This window comes from Dama dama, chromosome 33, assembly GCF_033118175.1.
Source record: "Dama dama isolate Ldn47 chromosome 33, ASM3311817v1, whole genome shotgun sequence".
NCBI lineage: Eukaryota > Metazoa > Chordata > Mammalia > Artiodactyla > Cervidae > Dama > Dama dama.
The window spans coordinates 42,081,701-42,104,719 of record NC_083713.1 but is presented as its reverse complement, the minus strand read 5'-3'; the positions used below and the strand labels follow the sequence as shown (position 1 = coordinate 42,104,719).

The following is a 23,019-nucleotide window of genomic DNA, read 5'->3' as shown; positions in this document are numbered from 1 at the left end:
GACAAAAGGGATAGTTAGACTGTCCCTCTTGCATTCACCATTTCTTAAGTAGCTTGAATCCAAAATAATCAATATGCCATTTTATATGTTCTGGGGATGGCCTGTCCTGAGCCCCAACAACATTCTAGGGGGTAGAGGAAGGAAATAATAATGAGTAAATAAAAATGAGACATATGAGCTGATGGAAGCTATATGATTATTTTGGATTTGGATGGTTTGGGAAGGCCTCTGAGGAGCTGACATTTGAGCCCAGCCCTGAGTGAGCAGAAACTGACTTGTATAGACATGAGCTAAGCATTCCAGGCAGAGGAGACAGCCGGTGCCAAAACCCTAATTGTATTCTTGATGAATCTGAGGGGCAGGAGAAGGTAAATATAGCCAGAACTTAGTGAGAGGAATGAAAGAAAAGGAAAGTGAAGTCACTCAGTTGTGTCCGACTCTTTGCTACCCCGTGGACTGTAGCTTACCAGGCTCCTCCGTCCATAGGATTCTCCAGGCAAGAATACTGGAGTGGGTTACCATTTCCTTCTCCAGGGGATCTTCCCAACCCAGGGATTGAACCCGGGTCTCCCCCATTGGAGGCAGACGCTTTAACCTCTGAGCCGCCAGGGAAGCCCTAGGTATCTGTATTAGTTTCCTGTGGCTGTTAAACATATTACCACAAACTTGGCGGCTTAAAACAAGAGAAATGTATGCTGTCTTAGTTCAGGAGGCCAGAAGTCCAGTCACTATGCTCCCTTCTGAGTCGATAAGGGAGAAGCTGTTCCTTACTTCTTTCAGCTGCTCGTGGCTCCCATTACTCCAGTCTTCACCTCTATGGTCATACTGCCTTTCTTCTCTTCTGTGTGTGTCAAATCTCCCTTCGGTTTCCCTCTTATAAGGATATATGGGATTGCATTTGGGGCCCAACTTTGATAATTCAGGATAATCTCCCCACTTAAGAGCCTTTATTTAATCACATTTGCATAGTCTTTTTGTTGTTGTTATGTAAGATAACTCCTCGGTGCCAGGATTTAGGATGTGACACCTTTTCCATGCCAATGGGGGCTTCCCTGGTGGCTCCCCCTGCCAATGCAGGAGAAGCAGGTTCAGTTCCTGAGTTGGGAAGATCCCATGGAGAAGAAGATGGCAACCCACTCCAGTATTCTTGTCTGGGAAATCCCATGGACAGAGGAGCCTGGAGGGCTACGGTCCATGGAGTCACAAGAGAGTGGGACATGACTTAGCAACTAAACAACAAAAAATTCAGCCTACCATAGTGTCCAAGAGAAGCTTTAAAAAGTAGGCAAGGGCCAGATCTTATAGAGCTGTACAAGCCGAGATAAAATATTTAGATTTCATTCTAAGGTTGTACAAGCCATTGGAGGATTCTGTGCTGGTAAATGAAATATTATGGTTTTGCTCTAAAACAGTGTCTCTCAACTGCTTTTCCCCCCATTATGTTATTCCAAGAAGCAAAATTAAGTTGAAGTTAATTAAAATTTTAAATTAATTTTTCTCTGCTGCTGCTGCTGCAAAGTTGCTTCAGTCATGTCCGACTCTGTGCGACCCCATAGACGGCGTCCCACCAGGCTCCTCTGTCCAACGGAATTCTCTAGGCAAGAGTACTGGAGTGAGTTGCCATTTCCTTCTCCAACAAAAGTGTATTCCCTAAATATTAAAACATAAGATTCTGTTGGTCAAAGTTGAGCTTTGGAGGACCACACTCATTGTAATACGTAAGATTTTTCTTTGCCTCCCCGCCCCTTCCCTCAAGAACCAGCTTTGTCTCTTGTAGGTGTTACTGTTCCCACTGAGCATGGGTGCTATCAAAGACTGACCTGGGTGCACAAAGTGGATTGGATTGTGATAGGTGGGAGGGGGAAGATTGGAAGCAGTACTCTAATTAAGAGACTATTTTAGTAGCCTAACCAAGGGATTACAGTTGTATATTCAAGGATGCGTTAAAGATGGAAAGAAGTGCATGGATTTAGGATTTGTCTCTGCAGTTGAGTTAGTTGACTGAACTCTCTGACAGATTAATTATCTGGAGAGAGGAAACAGGAATCCAGACAGAGGCTTACATTTTTAAACTGAGCTCTGGGCCATGAAACCAAGAAGGGGAGATTTGGGAGAGAAGCGATTTGTGTACTTGAAGGAAGATGTTCTGTTTTGGCTGTGTTAAATTTGAGATGTTTCTTAGACATTCCTCTGGAGATGTCAGTTAGACAATCAGATAAATGGTACCTGGAGATTCTAGGAGGGGTTTTGACTGAAGATGAGGAGCTGAAAGTTATTTACATATAGGCTATATTTGATGCTGGATTGAATTACCTGTGATGCGTGTGCAGGTAGAGAAGAGGACCATTGGAATACTGTATTATGTGAAAGAGAAGGAGTTGCCAGTGGATATGAGGGAAACCAGGAGAGTGTGGTATCCTTAAACTTATGGACATTCCTGGTGGTGCAGTGGTTAAAATCTACCTCCCAATGCAGGGGACGTGTGTTCCATCCCTGGTCGGGGAACAAAGTTCCCACATGCGGCGGGGTGACTAAGCCCATGTCCCGCAACTACTGAGTCTGGTGCCACAGGGAAGTCCCAAAGCAAAAAAAAAGTTCAAAGTGTTTTTAAAAGGAGTGGTTAAAATGTTTTTAAAAGTTTATAGGATTGAGTTGTGAAAGTAGAGACAGTGCATAGAGACAACTCTTTCAAGTAATTGTGTCATGAAGAAAAGCAGAGCAATGGAAAAGTTCCTGGAAGGAGTTACTGACTAAGGCAGGGCTTCTTAGAACGAGAGAGTAATAGGATGAGTTTAAGTAGAGAGGAAATGATATTAATAGAATGATTAACTAGAGAGAAAAAACTAATGAAGGCAGGCGAGAGTGATGGATACCTGCTGGAGTATAATTCTTGAAGAGACAGGAAGGGAGCTTTAGGGACAAATGAAGAGGTTGGTTTTCATTAGGATCAGGGACATTTCATTCAGGAAAGGATGAATGAAGAAAGGAAGGAAGCTCTGCAGAGAGAATGCATAGAGAGGCTGAGAGGTCTTAGTTTGGGTGGTGGGAAGATGAAGTTCTTACCTCATGGGTTCTACTTTCCCAGTGATGTGTGATGAGGTTGTGGTGGGACAGGGTTAAACAGTTTTGGGAAAAGAGCTGATGTGAAATGGCTATTTTGAAACATCCTGGGAAATGAAATAATAGGATTGCTGGTCAATATGTATTGTCCATGAGAGACCTATAGCCATAAATTTAACTGAGCTAGTTGTAGATGCAGGTTTTTTTTTTTTTTCTTTTTTCTCCAGGCAGTTTCTTTAGCTGTTTAGGTAGAGGTGTGGAGCAGGCAGATAGTTGGGCTTAATCAACTTGAGGATTTTCCTGGTAAGTTAGAAGCAGAAAGAGAGGAGCAAGGGAGTTAAGGGTACTTGCAAGGGAACATTTACAATGATGGACCTTGACCATAAGCTGGACAGAAAAGGAAGAGAGTATGTAACTTGGTAGTGGAAATTGCCAGTGGATTGGAAAAACCAGATAATGCCAAGATGTTGGAATGGAAATACCAGAGTAGATAAGCTGGAAAAAGAGAAGGTGTTCACATATAAGATGCTTGAAGCTGAAGTCTCAGAGCTGGTGCAAGTAATAATGATGCTAAAATGAAAGGTTATGACAATGAGAGCAGGTGGCTGAGGCAAGGTAAAAGAGAACACTATAAGAGGTGCAGGGCTTTAGGAACTGGGACCTCCTTGTATGTATAGGAGACAGAAGACACGAAGACAGGAGCTTGGGAGGGGAAACAGCCAGATGCTTATCTAATCAGTGAATGAAAAGAAACAGCAGTAGATGGGTAGATGGCAGCAAGAAGGGATGGAGGATGGTAAGTCTAATGACATGAACTTCAAAACAGGTAAGATTTTTGAGAGAGGATCGAGGAGAAATTGGAAGATAAATGGGGAGACACTAGATATTCTGGCTGGGAGATTTGCAGAATGGAAGCAGGAGTCTAACTTAAAGTATTTACAACTAAAATGGAATGGGTACTGCAGGTACAGATCTTTAGCCTGGGCAGGAGTCCTGGGAGCCTTCTGTGAACTTGGACATTAACCCTTTAGTCACTTAATCAAAGGAAGTTCCCAGGAAAGGGGCTAGTTATCACCTGGTTCAGGGATGTTTTGGTGTTTTAGCAGCAGTACAGCCATCCCTGTTTATACCGGCTGAACAATAGACTTAATATGTAAGTATAAACAACCTCTCCTTGAGGGATGCTGTGAAAGCAGCGTTAAGAGGCGTCAGCCTTCAAAAGTCAGATTAAATCTTGCTTTCTCACTGTTTTCAGGATATTACCTGGCGAAAGGAACATCTGGAGAAGAAAAGGATAGATTTTTGAGTTCTAGAGGGCTTAACTGGGAAGGAGGGAGGGCTGAGGAGGTGAGAGATGGGGCAGATTGGGCTTCTGGTCATGACTGAGGTAAAGGGGGATTAAAGAACATGCTGGGATCAGGGCCAGTGATGTCCTGGAAGAAGCTTGGTGCAGACCTCTGGCAGCTCCTGGTGCAGACCTCTGGGAGCACATGTTGAAGTGGTAGCCAAGGGTGAACAAAAGCCTCCTTGGAGTATCTGTAGCCCTAGGGCCTCTCCTGTTGGCTTGGTGGCCAGTTGGAGTATAAAAACCCTCCTAGGGGACTGCTCTCAAGTGGCCAGAAGCATCAGGTGCTCTGAGGGCCTGTTCTCAGCCAAAGTGATGGTGCAACCCCTGGGGGAGGTGCTTTCTCCTATTTGGCAGAAGCTAAGGAGTGCTGCTTCTGGGGACCACCGTCAGAGTCCAGTGTATTTAGACTCTGCTCTCTGCTCTGTTGTCACTGGCTTAGTACAGACCTGTATAAGTCTGTGTCAGGGTGTTTACAACCAGTCTCTTGATTTCCCTTCTCCCGGATGCGTGTCCTTTTAGTTTATCTCCCAGCACTGCTTCTGGGAATGTGAGGATGGGCTTTTAAATTTAAACATGATTCTATCATGCCTATTAGGAATATTGTGAGGATTAACATAATGTGTATCAGCTAACCAGCACAGTCCTTATAACCCAGTATGCAGCCAAAAATATGCCTAAAAGCCTTCATTGGTGATCTATTGTTTACTGGACAAAGACCAAAGTCCTATGAAATTGTAGGTAACATCTCCTTGCCTGCCTGTTCAGTCTCCTCACTGCCTCACTTATGACCACTGTATGCCATCCTGTTCTCTAGGCATATGTTTCACGCCTCCTTGTTCTTGAAAATGCAGTATTTGTTCATACAGTCATGACTTCCCTCACGTTCCCTTGGATCTGTTGAACCTTCAACATTCGAGTTAATTATTGCTTTCTCTACAAATCTGCCCTGATGATGTTTCCTACCCCCTCTTAACCCCATATATAATTACTCCCGTAGCCCCTAGTCCAAATCTTATTTGTTTCACTCATGTTTGTTTTAGAATCCTCTTCTCGAAGTAATAAGTTCCTTAAAAACAGAAACTAAATTATTCATCTTTGTTTACTCACAGTCTAACACTGTAGGTGCTAGATGAATATGTTGAATAAATGAAAATCCAGTACATATTTAAGTTTTCATATTGCCTTTCTGTTATGAAATATAAGTTATATTTTGTACACATTCTTTTTCTTTAATAGTGGAGTCAAATTTTTTGATGAGGTAGAGGATGAATGCAGAAGGAAATGGGTAACCAGGTAGTTAGTATGGGAGGCAGACTTAGACCTGTGTTCTTTTTCTTTTACCAAGTGACTTTTGTTTATTTTGTTCACCATTGTCATTGTTTTATGTTGAGTTGTAATCATTAACTTTTCCAGTTATACCCCCAAGGGAATACAAACATCAAACAAATGTGGGTTTCTGGTATTGGTTAGGTATGCTTGAGTGGGCAGCTTGCAAGTCCTGCTTACAGTTGCAGGATTGGTGTGTGGAATCTTTTAGAACCTTGGTGTTAACATGCTCATTTCCTTTTAGGTCTCTTCAGACCTTGATTTCCTTGATCCTACATGGATGAACTGATTAATTATACCTAATAAAGAATGACATCAGCAGAGTCCAGTCAGAGAAGGGTGGGAAGAGCAAATGTGAGATGAGGTGGCAGGAGTGAGTCACTCCTGGCTGTTGGTGGATTGGGAGTGGTGGTAAGAGGGTGAGGGTGGGTTGAGGGGTGGCGGAGGTATCTGTGGGGAGCAGAGCAGATTGTGTGGACATGGGTAAAGGTGGTTTGGGGGACACAATAGGCTATTGGCTAGTGGTTGGCATGCATTCCTCACCCTATCTGAACTAAAAATAAATACCAGGAAATATTGTGAAGAGAGGACAAAAACAAACAAACAAACAAAAAAACACTCTTATGGCTCAAAGTTGTCGTAGTGACTTGGGTTAACTCAGGACACAAACCTTACATCAAGCCTCTCATGGGGACTGTTTTCAATTCTCTGACTAATTGAGGTACTAGAGATAGGCTAGGAACAATGGATCCTATGGGATCAGAGTCTGACCTAAAGCGAAAAGCCTGCTGTCTCCCTGTGACCTCTGGGACAGGTAACCTGTGGCCTGGAGTGAGGTCTGTATTAGAGGAGGGGCTTTACTGGATTTTTATTTTTAATAGAACACTCCACAAATCACAGTATACATTCTGTGGAAGAGAATGTTTATTTTGGAGAGAGATGCAAGAGAAATGCTGAAAGAGGCCTGCCTACTGTTATTCTCAAGGGAAGTGACAGTCTTCATTCCCCCAACCTGGGAGTCTGAAGTGCACTTGCTTGGTCAGAGCCAAGTACTGCCCGGGCTGAAGCAAGGTTATGGCTGCCTTTGTTCTCTCAAGGCCGTTCCGCACTGCACATGTGCGAGCCCATTGCAGTTATGTATGAGCAATGGGAGCTGTGGACACAGATATATTTTTATATCTTATTGCGTGCCTGCTCAGTCACTCAGTTGTGCCTGGCTGTCTGCAACCCTGTGGATCGTAGCCCGCCAGACTCCTTTGTCCGTGGGATTTCCCAAGCAAGAATACTGGAGTGGGTTGCCATTTCCTTCTCTAGGGGTGCACCTTATTTACATTATCTCAAATCCTCAATGTAAGTTGTAAACTAGATGAGATTTGATGCATGAGAGGATGGAAACCCACAGTCACACCACTAGTAAGTGGCTGAGTTGGAATTCAGTCCAGGGGTGTCTCTGATGACCTCCATACTGGCTGCCTCCCACAGGGAGTGGTCTGTTGACTGGTCAGCAGTGGTGTCTGAATTTGCCAAGGACAGAACCTGTGATGAGAACAATCCCAGCCGTGCCTGGAGAAGTGGCTGTGTTCCTGCGTACAAGCATTGAATTATCACAGGGCAGGCTCAGGGAGAGAGTGTTGGCCTTCATCTCGGATGGTCTATCTTTTCTCCATGTACCGTGGGCTTCCTTCAGGGCTGGCACAGTGGAGGGGCCCCCTGAATGTATTGTTGGCTGCAGCATTTCTATGTTTATGGAGTTGAAGCCTGGGGAATGCTAAATTCCAGTAAGTTTGATCAGCTTTGCAGTCCCTAGTTTGATTAGTTGTTGGGATTTCAGATGTTTTGTTAAACTTTAAATCCCTGAGATGATATAATGTGAAATTAACTAAATATGCATAAGTAGTTCAGGGGTAGTTTAATTCAGGCTTAAATAGTTAATTGTGTCCGATGCTTGAGGCACATTCATCCTAGGTATGGTAGAGACTGTACTTCAGAATGAAGTAGATAATTCTGTGACATTTTCTAGTTCTTATTCCAAGATTTGTAATAAATTCTAAAGGCAAACTTTTTTTTGCCTTTGCCTTTTTCCTTTTCCTTTCTTTGTGTGGGTCTTTTACTCTGTCTAGTACATTAGAGATGAGAAAAGTTGTGTAACAGGAAAATCACTCAAGTAGTGGTCAGATGGTCGGGGATTTAGTCAGATGTCAGCTATCTATCTGCACTGTGCCCCTCAGAGTCCTTTTTTTTCCCCATTTCTCTCTCACTCGCATAGTCACACACTAGATTGGTTCTTTTTTCTTATTACAAGAATAACACATGCTCATTTTAGAAATTTAAAAAATAATACACATAAAGAAGATAATAAAAATGACTTTCAGCCCTTCCATTCAAAGATGAGATTTTAAACATTTTCGGGTGTGTCTTTCTAGCCTTCACGCACGCACGTGTGTTTGTGTACACATATGCTTTAAAACAGAAACACACAGATACTATTTTATCTACCTTTGTTCTCTTCATGATTAATTTTCTACTGCCTGTTACCCCATCTCTGTGTAGATTGTAATTAACCCAAAAAGAATGAATTCCTAAGCAGTCAAGAAATTTTAGAATGTGTAACTTATTTAAGACTGTCCACTAATTTCTAGACCTTTATAATTTTTACCAGCATAAAATGTTGCTTTTCAAGTCTAAATGGGGTAAGAGGATCGCAGTCATTTGGACCCAGTGAGTGACCTATGCTTCTGGTCCAGTTTGGATGGGAAAAATGTCAGGAGGCTCTGGGGAGCAGAAGGCCAGGGTTATGGGATCTAGCAATACCTCGAAAAAGGAACTCTCCAGATGATCTCCATCTCTTATGTGAGGACTTTGAAAGGACAGGTGGCTTTGTTGAGGCTGAGATTGTCACGGGGTAGGGATCTGGCTCTGGTTGCTGACTGCCTGTCCTGTGATGTTGCAGGGCTTTAGGAGACAGCCTGAGAAGCAAACCATGCTTCTGGCCAGCGCCAAACTAATGGCTAAGGAGGTGGGCGCAAGTGCAGTGGGTGAGGTCACGCCTGGAGGTCGCTGTGTTGATGTCGGCGCCTGGAGTTTGGGGAGCCTGGAGTTTTAGGAGACCTATTAGAAACGCCATTTTGGAAGTCAGTTTTGTAAGTCCTGACGGCCTCGTGGTAAGATCACAGGCTCAAATTATGGGCTAAGTTTTTTGGATAAACCTGGGGTTTCACTTCACATTATCTCAAAACTTAGGGTTGAGAAGAGGCTGTTTAGTGTAAATTGCTAATGTGCTCTTCTGATTTGCATGAGTTGTGTGCTTTGACTGACAACAGTGCGAGCCTAGCCCACTGGGGTCTGGTGAATTACATGCGTTCAGCCAGAGTGTTTCTTGAGCTGGAATTGAAATGCATGGCCCTTTAGTTTCCAGTATGATGCCGACACTCAGGCAATTGACTTTTGCTCTTCAGTTTCCAGCAGGGGGAAAATTATGAAATAAAATGGGGAGAGGCCAGGCATCTTCAAGATTCATACCCATAAATATAAATAACCATAATTAATCATATGCAGTCTCTCTTGTCTATTACGTCTATACTCAGCGTGTCAGTAAGTTTCACACAGCTCCTTCACATCCTGCTGTGCGCTTGGTGGGGAATGTTCTGAGTTCTTCGGCATGTTGAGATGTGACCTGGGCTTCTTTTCCAATATGAGTTCAAAATCAGTTCAAGATACAATGAGTTGTGAGGGCGAAAGTCACCTGCAACATACCCTAGCCCTAGGGGGAAGAGAAGTATAAAAAGACTTCTTCTGTTGACATTTGAGAGCTCTCTCAGTTGACACTCTGTTCTTTGTTACCATCTTGTTAGATTGAATGGGCTGGAACAGTCTTTCAAGTGTGTTGAGTTCAACAGATATTTATATTCAAGATTATCACTGAAGTGTTTGTTTTCCTATTTTTGATTGTGGTTTACAGTTTTTACTATTTTCTTATGTGATTTATTAATTCTTCCCCCATCTCTCCCCATTAAATCCTTTTTTCATACTTTAACCTGCTTATTATGAACAGGGCTAATGGTGTCCTCAAGAAAAGCAACTGCTGTTACTCTTATTTCCTTGGCAAGCATCCTCTATGCTGTAGCTAGGATCCATCTTCTTTCCTTCCCCTCTCTGTATAAATTCCATCATGTCATTGCATTGATCAGGACCTTCCATTGATTGTTGTGTCTCTATCGTGTCAGAAGAAACACCTTGCTGGTAGGAAGTCATATGTGATTTGGCACCTGTCTGGCTCCCTGACCTGATCTAGAACCCAGTGCCCACATCGTTCACTGCGTTGCCCCCACAGTGGCCTTTCAGTGTCCAGGAGAGGCCAAGCTTACACACCCTGTGTCTTTGCATGTCTGTCCCCTCTGTGTGGAAGGTCCTTCTCTATGTGGTAGCTCTTCCTCTTCAGTTGTATTTGTGCCAAATAACCTGCAGGGGCATTCTGTCTAAAGTAGATCCCTCCTACTCAGAGACTTAGAGAATGTGTTTACGGTTGCTGTGGGGGAAGGATGAGGGAAAGGGATAGTTAGGGAACAGTTCGTTAGTGGACGTGCACACACTGCTGTGTTTAAAGTGGATCACCAACAAGGACCTATTGAATAGCATGTGAAACTCTTCTCAGCGTCACATAGCAGCCTGGATAGGAGGGCAGTTCAAGGGAGGATGGATACATGGATATATATGGCTGCGTCTCTCCCTTTGCCGCTCACCTGAAACTGGCACAACATTGTTAATCTGTTATACCCCAATACAAAATAAAAAGTTGAAAAAAATTAAGTAGATCCCCAAGTCACTCTCCAACCTAATTATATTCTTCATAGCACTTATCAAAATATTCAATTTTTAGATTTGTTTATAGGTTTCTCCCAATCCATGGAAGCAGAAAAATTTCCAGCACCTAGAGCAGTGCAGAGGATGTAGCAGACATTCAGTCAGTCCTAGTCAAATCCATGTTGTGGGAACGAACACCTCTCTTTTCACCTTCCTTAGTTGGGAGATTCCTTCAGTGACACCATCCTGAGGATTTGTTGAACTCTTGCTTTCATTATTTTCTTAGAGGGTATAGTTTTTATTTTTCCCTCACCAATGGTAGGTGTGTTTTTCATAAACCAGTTTCCATCAACGAATTTTGAACTTTTTAGGAGTGGCAGATAGCTTCTTTTTTGGCCCATTTATCTGTAAACTTTTCTTTAAATCCAAGAGAGCACAAAGATTCTAGTTGTTTCCAGAGCAGAAGCACACAGCTTATATGGAATGTGAATTTGTTCAGATGAGGCAGAATTGAAGTAAGAGTTTTCTTTCTCTTATCTTGGACTATGTATTTGTATATGGTTTGAGATTCTTAATCTTCATGGGAGGCTTGTGTGGTTCATTTCATCCACACTGTGTACCGCAAACTTCAGATATTATCTGGTGAGATCCCCCGAGCTAGAACAAAGGAAGGAAGGGGCGGGTGGGGAAAGCCCTTGAATAGATAGATAGAGCCAGAATGTTGAAAATCCAAGCACTAGAATGCTAATAAGTTGCTCCTTTTGCCTTGCTCAGAGTTATTTATTTGTATTTTAAACAGGGGTTTAGCTAACTTGGCTGTTGCTTTTCTGACCATGGTGGCAACAAGTTAGAAGTGAGCTGGAGAGCTCAAAGATCAAAAGGGAAAATTACCATCAGCCTGAAAGTTTGGAAGAAACAGGAAAACTTTATAAAGCGGATACAAGAAGAATCCAAATGGGAAGTCTGTGGTTTGGAGCCACTGAGTAAAGAGGTAATAGTATTCAACTGTTCCTGAGGACATTGCCCTAGCACCATAGTCTACATAGTTCATAAGGATGGCTCCAAGTCATCAATAATTGAATTCTTATTTAATATTCTTAAGAAGACATAGTGTGATCTGAATTTTTGAAATATTTAAATTCAAAACAGTTTAGACATTTTATTTAAAAAAAAACCTGTGAGCTCACATTCAAATGTGAGCTCTTGGAAGGTGGAATTTTGATATGTTTGTCCTCAGTTGTATGTTCAGTGCCTGGTACATGTTACATGATCAGCAAATAATTGTTGGATGAAAGAATGCAAGCTTTAATCATCCCACAATGCTAAAAAAATAAAACATTAACATAGCACCAACTTTAATGCAGAAAGTCTCCACCCGCTCTCCCCACCCCCCTCCCGCGCGCCTGTTGAATGAAGAAAAACCATAAAATAATACAAATTTAAAGTTAAAATAGATCTGTACATTTTCTGAAGATGCTTCATTTACAGCTGGAGTGAAGATCAGCAAATTCAAATGATTTGCCTGAAATCTCAAAGCAAGTTAATGGTATAGACAGAATTACACAGCAAGTCTCCTTAATCCCTCCTTCTAGAATATCCACTGGTGATTTTCTTTTTTAGTCTGGTACTTCAAGAATTAAAAGAATATAGTGGTTTTTGGAATGTGTGTACATTTTTTTGGGGGGGGGGATGACAGTTTTAGCAAGAATGTTGAGTAGAACCCTTGATCTTCTGTGCATGCTGTTTAAAATTTAGGCTGGCAGATGCTAGGGTATTAGCTGTGTAATGTTGGTACACAGTATCTCATGCTTAATGACTAGACTTGTTTATGATCTGGTCCTTGAAAGCTTTCCACTTCAGGTGCATGCCAGTTCTTTTAAAGAAGAGAAGAAAAATCTAAAAAAGAGAGGCTTGCAAAGGACGCCTCATTCAAGTGGGGAGAATAAGATCTTATGACCAAGACTGTTTTAGCCAAGATGACTGAGATGGAAATACAGCTTTGTTTATTACTTCTGCGTAGATGAAAGATCTACTGTCTTGTCTTCTCCTTTTTTGAGGAGTCAGGGGATAGAGCATTTACAAAATGTTGTATGATTTGTATTCCATACTTTTGAGAGAAATGGTTAGAAATATGAATTAGTGCAATCTCTCCTGTTGTCTGATTCTTATTTCCTTAAGGGTGAGATTTTTAAGGAGTGTCATTGCTAAGCTAAATAGTATAATATATGATTATTTCAAGGTAGTGCATCTTAGATTTTCTTTGCATCTGTTCTTTTTGTGTGTAATTTGACCCTTTGTTGATAGTTAGATTTATACATGTAATAGATTATTAGATATGTAGGGGAGTGAATTTTAAATGCAAATTTCAGCAGGCTGTAGTGGAAGAAAAGGTTACAGGATGTAAAAAGTGGTTAGCTTTATCTCCTGGGAATCTTCTCCAGTTCAAGAAAGCAGAATAACTGGTCTCCCCACCCCATATACTCTTTGGTCTCTGTTTTAACTCTCAGTCATGGCTTATGCATTGATAGAGCTGTAATAGAGCTGTAATTAAATTTAGAACTTTTTTTTTTGCAATGTAAGTAAACTAAATTAGCTGAAATTATTGTGCTATAACTAATTATCATAAAAATTATGTCACTGTTTTTTATGAACTCAGGATTTCATAAATTATCTTCAACAAGTATTTCCTAAAATGCATTTTTAATGACGTATATAATGCAGTTGCTACTATAACTTTTGAAAGAATTGGTACATTTTCCTTGTATTTGATGACAAAAATAATGAATAAGGCTGAGTTAACTCAATTGGCATCAACATTTTGAAGTTAAAAAGCTATTTTTTCAAAGTTTTGTTTGTGCTTGTAACATTTGAAGGCAAATGCTCAAACCTTCTACATCTGTGCTATTAAAAAAGAGAGAGATTTAGAAATAATGATCTTAAGTTTCTTTAAGATTTTTTTGAGTCTTAGAAAAATGCCTGTTTTTAATAGATAGCTTTTTCTATTTATTAAGAAATGCTGTATTTCTTAAAAATATTTGATATTGGGTAACAACGAAATAGATCTCTGAGTAAGATCCAGGCAAATACAAGCTTAATTATCTTAAGCATCTCTTTTTCTGAACATGCTAAATTAATTGAAATTTTCTTAGGGTATATTTCTTTTGATTAAGGTTTTTTATCACCTATTTGTGTTAATGAAAGTGAAAGTTGCTCAGTCGTGTCCGACTTTTTGTGACTTTACGGATAGTCCATGGAATTCTCCGAGCCAGAATACTGGAGTGGGTAGCATTTCCCTTCTCCAGGGGATCTTCCCAACCCAGGGATTGAACCCATGTCTCCTGCATTGCAGGCATATTCTTTACCAGCTGAGCCTCGAGGGAAGCCCAAGAATGCTGGAGTGGGTAGCCTATCCCTTCTCCAGCAGATCCTCCTGACTCAGGAATCCAACCAGGGTCTCCTGCATTGCAGGAGGATTCTTTACCAACTGAGCTATCAGGGAAGCCCTATATGTGTTAAAAACCTCTTCATTTGAATCACAGTGCCTCTGCACTATTTTAGAACATCTGAAACATTTTTAATAAAGTACATTTATTTATATGGTGAAATAGATGTTTTTTTATGAAATGTTTTAGTGTGTGTAATCAACAACCATGATTGTGATTACTTCATAATGGTTATGTTTATAATAAATCTGGTTGAGAGGCTTGATGTATTTTAGTGTAAAGACATATTTTGAGCTCTGTTTGATTTGCAGTTTATTCTGTAACAAAGTACATGATTTTTTCCTGTCTTAATTACTTAAGTAGACTTTATAACAACACATACAATCTAAAAACAAGGCAGTTTGTGCTGCTAGAGAAATGTGAATTGTTTTCCTAACCCAACAACAGAGTCAGCAAAGGGTCAGAAAGCTTGCAAGAAGCACAGGATGAGTGTGGCCTGTTTGCCTAAAGAACATTTTTTTTTTTTTTTTGGTGATTGCTTGATAACATTTGTTCTTCCTCAAGATAGAATTAAAGTTTTTTTAAGTGAGGCATTTCTTAGTTGACACAGAAAGTCGAGATTGTTATTTCATAGTAGGCATCCTGTCTGCCTAGTTCCTTCAGCTGACTTGTGTCTTTATAAGAGGTGGGCATTTTGGGGAAAACACTTTAGACTTTGTCTTATAAGGGACATTTTATATTATACCTCTCAGGATTACCTTAAATTACATATTTGGTAAACAAAGAGGCAGTCATATATTTTTTATGGAAAATCAATGATAGGATTTTACAGTGGTAAACAAAAATCCATTAACGTATCTAAGATGATAGAAATATATATTATTTTTGGTTTTACACTGAATTTAAAATGGAAAACAAGTTCACCTACATGAACTAACTATAGTTCTTTATGATTTTTAATAGCAATTCTATGGGAAGCAGATACAATAGAAATTATCCCATTATGAATTAAGCTATGATCATTTGCATTTAATGAATGTAATGCTATTGTTAGCTGAGATGGGCTTCATTGATTTCTTGTAATTCTACAGTGAACCTTATGAAAATTAGAGAAAAGGGTCAAATTTGTGACTCTGTAGTATTGGTATGCATTTTAGAAATGGCAGAAGGCATAAATACACAACATGGAAGTTGTCTTGGAAACCCTATTCATTTTTTTTTAAAAATCAGGTCTTCCATAATAAGTGACAGCTCGAGTGTGAGCATGTATCATCCTGTTCCTCTAGGGCTCTCTCCCCTTTGGATATGTTTTTGTTTTAGAGGACTTTGTGAAGTAAATGCTTTAATAGGTTGTGGCATTGTGCTTTAAATTAAAAAAAAAAACAAACAACAAAAATTACACCAGAAGAATTCATGTGATAATGTTTTGAGTTTAATTTTTATAAACATTGGTTTCTAACTGGCTCATTTTAAATGGTTGACCTTATTTTCTGTCTCTTTTTGGGAGAGGTGCCATTTGCTTACATTTCTTAAAGTCTGATTTGAACCTCTGAAACCAGCTCAACCCCTTTTCTGTGCCAGCTCCTTCTGTCAAGCTTCCAGGCGCCTGCCCTCCTTTGAACCGGAGGGGTGTTCCGAGGCTAACCTCTTTCTCAGTCATCTGTAGCCATGTGCTGTGTTTGTTCTAAAGTGATATAGTTGACCTAAAGGTGCCCCCGAGACTAGCAGAAATCATTTCCAAAGTACCTTCTGGCAGCTCTGTGGACCAATATAGATATTATAGCGTTTGTCTTCTTTCATTTTCTCCTTTGTTACCTGATCCCTCCCATTTCCCCAGCATGTGGGAGCTTAGCTCCCTGACCAGGGATCAGGGATGGTATCTGTACCCCCTTGCAGTGGAAGCGCAGAATCTTAACCACTGGACCACCAGGAAATCTCTCTTTGGTCTTTCTTAAAATACTCTCCCTTCATTTTCTTTTTCCATCTTTTGTGTTAGACCCTCTGGCAAGGGATTTCCTGGGGAAATTGATTGGAAATGGAACCTGCCCTGCCCTGAAGTACTCTGACTTTTAGATAGGATGTGAAAGACAAGGACCAAGCTAGGTTTGGATGCTGTGCTAGGCATTTGAACATTGCCTAAGCTTACTCCTCCGCCATAGCCAAAATTTTGAACATCCAGAGTCTGAGGATTCATTTTATTTCTAAGTTTTCTGTTGACTTTGACATGGTTCTTTTGTTTATCTTGTTTTCCAGGAGAATGCTTTTCTCAATGATTTCAGAAAAATCTTTTTGCTTGTCCTTTGATATCCTGTTCAGTGTGTGTATTTTTTACAACTATAGTTTTTTCATTGTTGTTTTTTGGCTTATGGAAAAAGATATATCTATGCACAAAATAAAGGCAAATCTAGAGAAGAAGGTGAAGACACTTAAATATTCCCTGTTTTTTCCGGATTTTATGCATTCACTTATTTCCTTTGGGATAGCCTTTTGTGGATAACCCTTGGGTCCATTTTCTATCCAGACTTGGCCTAAATCCTTTTCTAAAATGTTTAAAGCAACCGAAAAAAGAGCAATTCATTTTCAGTTTATAGGCTTGGGCTTGTCTTTGTTTGCAGAGGACAGGTTGATGGGCCCATGATGTTGACTGTGTTGTTCATTTATGTCTGACAGCTTTCAAGAAGGACACTTGAGGGCTGCCTGTTCTGGAAGGATCACAGGCTGCTCTGTGAGATGTATGTATGCAGAAGTGCCTCTCTGCTTGGCTGGGGAGGATCCGTTTGTAGGCAGAGTGTTAATCATTCTCCCCTTTGGAAAGTCAACCTTGGGGAAGGAGGTGCTAGTACATGATGTGCTTTGATTGGTATGCATGTAAGTTCTTTATCAGCTTGTACTTGGTGTACCTAAACCATGCTGTTCTTTCTTATGGGAAAGTATGCACAACATTTGCTCTCATAACAATTGTAAGAATAAAGGGTCTGCTTTGTTGAAACATGCCTAGTTCAAAGCAACCCTCCAAATCTTGACTTTTAGAGTTAAACCTGCTTAGGTGGGAAGGTGCTTTTGTGCTCACTCCCTCTTTTTCCATTTTGCTGTGGACTTGCTGTCAACTTGTGTGATTCTAGACTTGCTGTGTAGGAGTTCCTCTGATGAGGCCTTATTTAGTAAGATGCATGCACCTTTCTCCCTTAAGTTACTGAATTTGTGTGCAGGTAGACCTTGAGGCCTGGCTCTCTGACTTTTGCCATCTCTGGGTGTGACAGAGTGTCATGGCTCAGACAGATGAGGGGGAGGCTTTCCACGCATAGCTACAAGGTGGGGTGGTGGCTGCGCAACTGAAGTGTCAGGAGCTTCTTGCTGCCTTTGGACCTGCATCTGCTTAGGTAAAGGGCTGAGTGAAGTAGTACATGCTACATCCAGGTTACATGCTGGGAGTTTTGTTTTATGGTTTAAATGCCTTGTTTATCTGAGGTTCTCTGTTCAGTGATCAGAAGGGCATGGAATACCTTTATATCTTGTGAGAGAACACGTGTTCCAGGGACCACAGGGCTGGTGGTTGAAATGACTCTTCTGAAAAAAATGATCTTTGAGCTATCCTCCCCACTCCCCACCGCCCACACTGATCTCTCTTTTTTAAAAGGGATGGAGAGAAGTATTCTTGCATCTGTGCTAGCCTAAGAGTGAAAACCCTAAGATGCCTCAACTTTTCTAAAATTAATGTAGAGCCTGGAGGTTAGGAAGGAAGATAGGAGTTTTTGTAGAAGTGAAGGGACCCAGGACTTCCTCTATAGAGGAGGAAGACTCTCTTTGGAGAGATTTTTATTTATGCTAAATTAAGAGAGAAGCTAAGACTGGGAAACAGAGAGAGGAGTTTGAAGACTCTATTTTGAGAATTTAGGGGCCAGGAAGTATGCTTTAATTCTTCAATAAATTCTCCTGTGAGTAGTTGCTGAGAGGAACCTCAACCTTTTTCATTTGATGGTTATTTCTTGTTTTTAAATCTCAAGTGTGTGGTCAAGTTATTTAAATGCATGATTTCACTGGCAGAGTAACCTTACCTCTGAACAGCAGGAGGCAGATGTGGTGAGCTCTCAGGGGCTATTTAAGATAATATCCGAGCAGTTGTGTTCATTGTTGAAGTCACTCAACTCTCTATAATGGGAGTCCTATAAGGACAGCCAGGAATTCTGTGCCAGATAAGGTGCAGGGTTAGCTCAAAGCATGGGTCAGCAAACTTTGAGAAGTAGCAAGTCCAGTTTTTGTTTTGCTGGCAGTAAGTACATTTTATTTTGTAGTGGGTATGTCTGTCTGTCAGTTCTAGGCAGAAGATTCCCCACACCATAGCTTTAGCTCTGAATACTTGTATGACTTTGAGACCCACCTGTCTATCTGTTTGCAGCTTTCTCTCTGTTAGGTGTTGTAATGTTGGGGAAAGTCCCCAGTTACCCAGGCTAAAGCCCCTTATGCCATTCAGTCTTTTCCTATTTCCTTCCACAATCAAGCCTTGTCAGATTTCTGCAAAGCATCATTGCCTGCATTTGTACTTTTCAATGTTGTCCTAAACCAGACTTTCATCTTCTCATGTGGGAACTATTACTGCCTCCCTCTTGGTCCCTCAGTCTTCATCATATGCTTCAACACAACAATCTACTTGAACATTCTTCATAAGTCATGAGATGCAGCAGCTTGCTTCTCTCATCTGCAGTCTCAGCTCATGATCAACAGAATATCATAGAAGAATACCTTATTCACATGTACAGAGTCTTCTTATCTCTTGATGTGAGCTTTTTTTGAAACCTCATTTCCAAGTGAACATCATTTCCAGCCAAACCAGATAACATCTTGCATGCCTCCTGAATTTTACTGTGAGGTTCCTCTTTCTCCTCCAGATCTTTCTCAGTCCAGACCTGCTCATACTCACTCCCCTCCAAATCCTTTTTTCTTAAAGATCCTGTTCAAGTGTCTTCTCTTCTGAATTAATTGACCATGTATGCCTGTGTTTATTTCTGGGCTCTGTATTCTGTTCTGTTTACCTATGTATTTGTTTTTATGCCAGTACCGTATTGTTTTAATTATAATAGATTTGTAATATAGCTTGAAATCAGAAATTGAGATGCCTTCAGCTTTGTTCTTCTTTCTCATGATTGCTTTGGCTATTCAGAGTCTTTTGTCTAACAGAGTATGAATAACACTCAGTGTAGCACAACTAGTTATAGGACAGTAACAAGACAGATTTTGTTATTTAAGTTTTCCAATTGATTATAAGTTCCTTGAGGGCAGTTGATAAACTCACAGATATATTTAGTTCAGTAACTTTAGTTAGGGTTTTGTTTAGTTAGCCTAGTGTTCTCCTTGCAAGAATTAGAGGGCTGGCATTGATCTGTGCAAATACAGGAGCCAGTCCTGAGTCAACATATATTTGATTTATTCATAGGCTATTAAACCTGGACATCATGCTCTGATAACCCAGCTAATTTTATTTTTGGATGATTTTTCTGCCTCTGGTTTTCTTTTTTACCTCTGGTTTCCTCACACTTTTAGTTGCAATAGGTGATTTATTGACATTTTTGTTCCCAGTCTTTGCTAGCTTCCTGGTTACAGCTTTTATGTAGAAGAAAGTAATCTTTTCCTCTTTGTAATCATTGTGAAAACTTTTTTTAATAATGGAATGTAAATGCGTACAAGTAGTTCACAGCTTATGGTTTTTAATCTCGTGTTGCATTGCTTTCTTTCAGTATTAAAACAGTTTTACCTTATCTGACAGAAGGTTACTAGTAGTATTTTGTCAGTGTCTTCTTCATTGCCTTAGAGAAACTCTAATGTTGAGGCTCTGTACACTTTCGGTGAATGCTTGGGTGAATGCTTCTTGGAGGAATAATAGCAAAATATGGTGTGAGTCTTGGGGAGCAGTTACCTTTTCAGAGCAAAGGCAGGGCAGAACCACCTCGTGATTAAGAACAAAGATTAAGTTGTGGTTTTGTCACTTACTGTGAGTAGCCTAGTACAAATCTCCTATTCCCTTTGAACTGCAAGTGCCTCTTTATTAAAGTAGGATGTTGTGAGAGTGATATGAGATGATTTACATAAAGAATGAAAATCATGGTACCTATTACCTAGCAAATAAGTCGGTAAATGGCAGCTATTGTCATTATAACATTAATAATGATGACAATGACAGTGATGATTATCATCATCTTAGGAGAGCCAGGTAAAATTGACTGTTTCTATGTTTTCATTTTTGAAGTATCTCTAAGAGTGACTTAATTCATTATAAATTAAATCTCCTAGTTAGATTATCTTATGGATACATTTGTTCACAATAGAAATAGTAATATTACTTCAGCATAGTTATTTTATGAAAATATTGGGTAAAAAAACTTTTTATTATAGCCAATTATCACTGATTCTGCAAAATAACATGTTAAGCAGTTTTCCTGTAGTATTTGTGGCTCATTGAGAAAATCCATGAAGATAATCCTCTTTAGCAAGTTTTGGTTTCAGGAAAATCAAATTGAAGCAATAGAATAAGGTGAGCAGGGAATGTGAGGACCTACACAAATAGAAAAGCTAACTTAAAAGACTTAGCTGGTTGAATGACCACTTCTGCTGAGACCCTTGATGACTGTGTTGTATAACGTCCCTTAGTTGGCTGTTTTGATGTGTGGTGTCCTTTGTGAGGTCATCAATGACATTATCAAGAAGACAGAAGCAGTGATACTGAGCTAAAGTCAACCGCCTGTCAAACTCTTATCCAGGCGACTGCCAGGCTGCTATCTGTATGGGATGGGCACTGGCATTTTTCAGGTAAATAGAACCAGTTCTCTATTCTGTGTTTCTAATTGTTCAGTTCAGTTCAGTCTTTGCGACCCCACGAACCACATCATGCCAGGCCTCCCTGTCCATCACCAACTCCCGGAGTTCATCAAAACTCATATCCATTGAGTCAGTGATGCCATCCAACAATCTCATCCTCTGTTGTCCCTTTCTCCTCCTGCCCTCCATCTTTCCCAGCATCAGGGTCTTTTCAAATGAGTCAGTTCTTCGCATCAGGTGGCCCAAGTATTGGAGTTTCAGCTTCAGCATCAGTCCTTCCAGTGAACACCCAGGACTGATCTCCTTTAGGATGGACTAGTTGGATTTCCTTGCTGTCCAAGGGACTCTCAAGAGTCTTCTCCAACACCACAGTTCAAAAGCATCAATTCTTCGATGCTCAGCTTTCTTTATAGTCCAACTCTCACATTCATACATGACCACTGGAAAAACCATAGCCTTGATTAGACGGACCTTTGTTGACAAAGTCATGTCTCTGCTTTTTAATATGCTATCTAGGTTGGTCATAACTTTCCTTACAAGGAGTAAGCGTCTTTTAATTTCATGGCTGCAGTCACCATCTGCAGTGGTTTTGGAGCCCCGAAAAATAAAAGTCAGCCACTGTTTCCACTGTTTCCCCATCTATTTCCCATGAAGTGATGGGACCAGATGCCATGATCTTAGCTTTCTGAATGTTGAGCTTTAAGCCAGCTTTTTCACTCTCCTCTTACACTTTCATCAAGAGGGTCTTTAGTTCTTCTTCACTTTCTGCCATCAGGGTGGTTTCATATCTGCATATCTGAGGTTTGCTGCATATTCTCCCAGCAATCTTGATTCTAGCTTGTGCTTCATCCAGCCCAGCGTTTCTCATGATGTACTCTGCATATAAGTTAAATAAGCAGGATGAAAATATACAGCCTTGACGTACTCCTTTTCCTATTTGGAACCAGTCTGTTGTTCCATGTCCAGTTCTAACTGTTGCTTCCTGACCAACATACAGGTTTTTCAAGAAGCAGGTCAGGTGGTCTGGTATGCCCATCTCTTGAAGAATTTTCCACAGTTTATTGTGATCCACACAGTCAGAGGCTTTGGCATAATCAATAAAGCAGAAGTAGATGTTTTTCTGAAACTCTCTTGCTTTTTCGATGATCCAGTGGATGTTGGCAATTTGATCTCTGGTTCCTCTGCCTTTTCTAAATCCGGCTTGAGCATCTGGAAGTTCACAGTTCACATATTGCTGAAGCCTGGCTTGGAGAATTTTGAGCAGTACTTTACTAGCGTGTGAGATAAGTGCAATTGTGCGGTAGTTTGAGCATTCTTTGGCATTGCCTTTCTCTGGGATTGGATTGAAAACTGATCTTTTCCAGTCCTGTGGCCATTACTGAGTTTTCCAAATTTGCTGGCATATTGAGTGTAGCACTTTCACAGCATCATCTTTCAGGATTTGAAAAAGGTCAACTAGAATTCCATCACCTCCACTAACTTTATTCATAGTGATAGGGAAGTCCAATTAGTCCAATTAGGGGATAGCATGCTATCTCTGGGCTGCTAGGGTTTCATTGTGCGATCGATTGGCACCCATTTGAGTATTTATAGCCATACTAGAAATGGTGATGCTGAGCTGTGACAAACGGGTGCTTTCCAAATTGGCCAAGTTGTGGTTTTCACTATCAGAAAATCGTGGATATTAGGTTTTGCTTAGGGCTGGCTGAATGTTGAATGGAAGCCCCAGGCAGTATACAGCAACTCTTTTGCATAACTTGGGAGAGAGGGGACAGTTGATGCAGAGAAGGGGTGGAAAAGAAAAGACCTCCAGCTGCAGAGAACATATGCTTGTAAAATATTTTTCTGGTGAGAATTTTAAAAATAAAGATGAGTCTTAGAATTTAGGAGTGTGTCAGGAAAAAAAATGAAGATTAGAGAAAAAATAAAATTTTAAGAAATGCCAATTTTTATTTCCATATATAATTTATAGTATTCCAAATTGAATTTTACTGTAGAGTCATCGTTAGCAACTCTACTGAAATTCTTTAAGATAGTTATGCTAGTATTCTATTCATTCAACATGAACTCAAACATTTTAGCTGTATCATAATTTACGTTGAGACAGTGTACGCTTTTTACTATCCTAGGTTAAAACTGGCCTCACTTTAAATACTTTGAGTCATGAGATCTGTGGAGTAGAAGGTGTGAGTCTAGATAGGTCAGAACTTCACCCATCAGGCAGTAGGGTGG

At 40.5% G+C, this 23,019-nt stretch overlaps 1 protein-coding gene across 3 annotated transcripts in view; it reads left to right on the top strand.

Moving 5' to 3' along the window:
* GPD2 (glycerol-3-phosphate dehydrogenase 2) overlaps positions 1-23,019 on the top strand; it is a 144,262-nt gene that overhangs the window by 9,080 nt on the left and 112,163 nt on the right. Inside the window, exon 2 of one of the 3 annotated variants that reach the window (XM_061135797.1) lies at positions 11,334-11,525. The exons of the other annotated variants lie outside the window; for them this stretch is intronic. The gene's annotated coding sequence lies outside the window, so the exon portion shown is untranslated. The remainder of the gene's footprint in view (positions 1-11,333; positions 11,526-23,019) is intronic. 3 annotated transcript variants of the gene reach the window in all.